This window comes from Schistocerca gregaria, unplaced genomic scaffold (genome assembly GCF_023897955.1).
Source record: "Schistocerca gregaria isolate iqSchGreg1 unplaced genomic scaffold, iqSchGreg1.2 ptg000362l, whole genome shotgun sequence".
Taxonomy (NCBI): Eukaryota; Metazoa; Arthropoda; class Insecta; order Orthoptera; family Acrididae; genus Schistocerca; species Schistocerca gregaria.
This window is the reverse complement of record NW_026061819.1, coordinates 2,068,213-2,071,716: the sequence shown is the minus strand read 5'-3', so window position 1 is coordinate 2,071,716 and position 3,504 is coordinate 2,068,213.

The window sequence follows — 3,504 nt, the reverse complement described above, 5'->3', positions numbered from 1 at the left end:
TTATAAGAGTCAAGGGGCACGAAAGAGAAGCAGTGGTTGGAAAGGGATTGAGACGGGATTGTAGCCTCTCCCCGATGCTGTTGAATCTGTATATTGAGCAAGTAGTAAAGAAAACCAAATATAAATTCGGAGTAGGTATTAAAATTCATGGAGAAGAAATAAAAACTTTGACAGAGTTACAATGTCATTCGCGAACCTCAGAGACAGCAAAGGACTTGGAAGAGCAGTTGAACGGAATGGACAGTGTCTTGAAAGGAGGATATAAGATGAACATCAACAAAAGCAAAACGAGGCTGATGCTGAGGGATTTCGATTAGGAAATGAGACACTTAAAGTTGTAAAGGAGTTTTGGAATGTAGTCGAATTAAGGCCTGTGATGCTGAGGGAATTGGATTAGGAAATGAGACGTTTAATGTAGTAAAGGAGTTTTGCTATTTGGGGAAAAAAATAACTGATGATGTTCTAAGTAGAGAGGATATAAAATGTAGACCGAGAATGGCAAGGAAAGCGTTTCTGAAGAAGAGAAATTTGTTAAAACCGAGTATAGATTTAGAAGTATTTGTATGGAGTACGTGGACGATAAATAGTTTGGACAAGAAGAGAATAGAAGCTTTCGCAATGTGGTGCTATACAAAGATGCTGAAGATTAGTTGGGTGGATCACATATCTAATGAGAATGTATTGAATAGAATTGGGGAGAAGAGGAGTTTGTGGCACAACTTGACTAGAAGTAGGAATCGGTTGGTAGGACATGTTCTGAGGCATCAAGGAATCACCAATTTAGTACTGGAGGGCAGTGTGGAGGGTAAAAATCGTAGAGGGAGACCAAGAGATGACTACACTAAGCAGATTCAGAAGGATGTAGGTTGGGGTAGGTGCTGGGAGATGAAGCAGCTTGCACAGGATAGAGTAGCATGGAGAGCTGCATCAAACCAGTCTCAGGACTGAAGACCAAAACAACAACAACAAAACGTGAGTGATTTACAATGACTACTGTTAACCAGCTGCCCCACACTTTGTATAGACCCTCTACATACTCCTTCGACCTCCCACCTTTCCCATCTTTGCTGAAGACTGGTTTTCCATCTGAGATCTTTATATTCGTACAGCTGCTTCTCTTTGTTTCCCGAATACCTCCTTAACTTTCCTGTAGCCTAATTCACACAACAATTTCGGTCGAGTGGTAAAAAGTGAAACAAATGCCTGAAATGGCATCGGCTTTTATTGAAATGTAAAAAGACAGTAAAACTAGGGCAACAGACGGGCAACTTGGCAAACTGTCAGCGTGGCGGGTGCGAGGTAGGTCGATGTTACTAAATCGCATCGTCCCATGTCTGGCTAATAAACACTCTCCGAAAGGTACGACTTTTATCCAGGACGGCGCCCCACTCCGCACTGCTACACGTGTGCAAGATGTCTCGCGCACATTATTTAGTGAGGATCACGAGCTGAGCAGCCACTCCCGGCTCCCCAGACCTCAGTACGTGTGATTATTGGCTGTGGGCTTAGCTGAGGTCTCAAGTCACCCGCGATCGTCCGACCGCATTAACGATGCTAAAAGACAACACTCGACGGCAGTTTTTCACCATACCTACTGGTGTGTTGTACAGAGCATATCACAACGTTGTCGCCTGACTACAGGCACTGTGGGTGAATGACGGCCGACATACTGAGCATTTGTTATAAGTAACATCTTCAAAACTCCATTGCTATGCTAAATATTGCTTTTGTATCATATAAAGAGCCATCTGTTGGTGTACATCTACATCTACATCTACATGGATACTCTGCAAATTACATTTAAGTGCCTGGCAGAGGGTTCATAGAAACACCTTCACAATTCTCTATTATTCCAATTTCGTATAGCGCGGGGAAAGAATGAAAACCTGTATCTTTCCGTACGAGCTCTGATTTCCCTTATTTTATGGTGGTGATCGTGCCTCCCTATATAGTTCGGTGTCAACAAAACATTTTCGCACCCGGAGGAGAAAGTTGGTGATTGGAATTTCGTGAGAAGATTCCGTCACTACGAAAAACGCCTTAAATGATGCCTAACCCACATCCGGTATCATTTCGGTGACACTCTCTCCCATATTTCGCGATAAAACAAAATGTGCTGCCTTTCTTTGAACTTTTTCGATGTACTCCGTCAGTCCTATCTGGTAGGTATCCCATACCGCCCAGCAGTATTCTAAAAGAGGACGGACAAGTGTAGTGTAGGCAGTCTCCTTAGAAAATATAACCGACCTACTAAGTGTCCTGAAAATAAAACGCAGCCTTTGGTGAGCCTTTCCCACAACATTTTCTATGTGTTCTGTCCAATTTAACTTGTTCGTAATTCTAATACCTAGATATATAGTTGAATTTACGGCTTTTCGATTAGACCTATTTATCGTGTAACCGAAGTTTAAAGAGTTCCTTTTAGTACTCTTGTGGATGATCTCATACTTTTCGTTATTTAGGGTCAGCTGCCACTTTTCGCACAATCAGATATCTTTTCTAAATCATTTTGCAGTTTATTTTGATCTTTTGATCTAGGCGCGCAGTCCGGAACCGTGCGACTGCTACTGTCGCAGGTTCTAATCCTGTGTGTGATGTCCTTAGGTTAGTTAGGTTTAAGTAGTTCTAAGTTCTAGGGGACTAGTGACCGCAGCAGTTGAGTCCCATAGTGCTCAGAGTAATTTAAATTTGATCTTTTGATGGCTTTATTAGTCGATAAACGGAAGCGTCATCTGCAAACAACCGAAGACAGCTGCTCAGATTGTCTCCCAAATCGTTTATATGGATAAGGAACAGAAAAGGGCCTATAGCACTACCTTGGGGAACGCCGGAAATCACTTCTGCTTTACTCGATGACGTTCCGTCAGTTACTAAGAATTGTGACCTCCGTGACAGGAAATGGCCAATCCAGTCACAAAACTGAGACGATATTCCATAATCACGCATTTTCACTACGAGCCGCTTGTGCAGTACAGTGTCAAAGGCCTTCCGGAAATACGGAATCGATCTCAAATCCCTTGTCAATAGCACTCAACAAGAGCTAGTTGTGTTTCACAGGAACGATCTTTACTAAACCCATGTTGACTGCCTGTCAATAGACCGTTTCCTTCGAGGTAATTCGTAATGTTCGAACACAATATATGTTCTAAAGTCCTGCTGCATATCGACGTTAACGATATGGTCCTGCAAGTTAGTGGATTACTCCTACTACCTTTCTTGTATATTGGTGTGACCTGTGCAACCTTCCAGTATTGGGGTACAGATCTCACGTTGAGCGGACGGTTGTATATGATTGTTAAGCATGGAGCTAATGCATCAGCATACTCGGAAAGGAACCTAATTTTTATACAGTCTGGAGCAGAAGACTTGCTTTTACTAAGTGATTTGAGTTGCTTCACTACTCCAAGGATTTACTTCTACGTTGCTCTCGTTGGCAGCTGTTCTCGATTCGAATTCTGGAACATTTACTACTTCTTCTTTTGTGAAGGCATTTCGGAAGGCTGC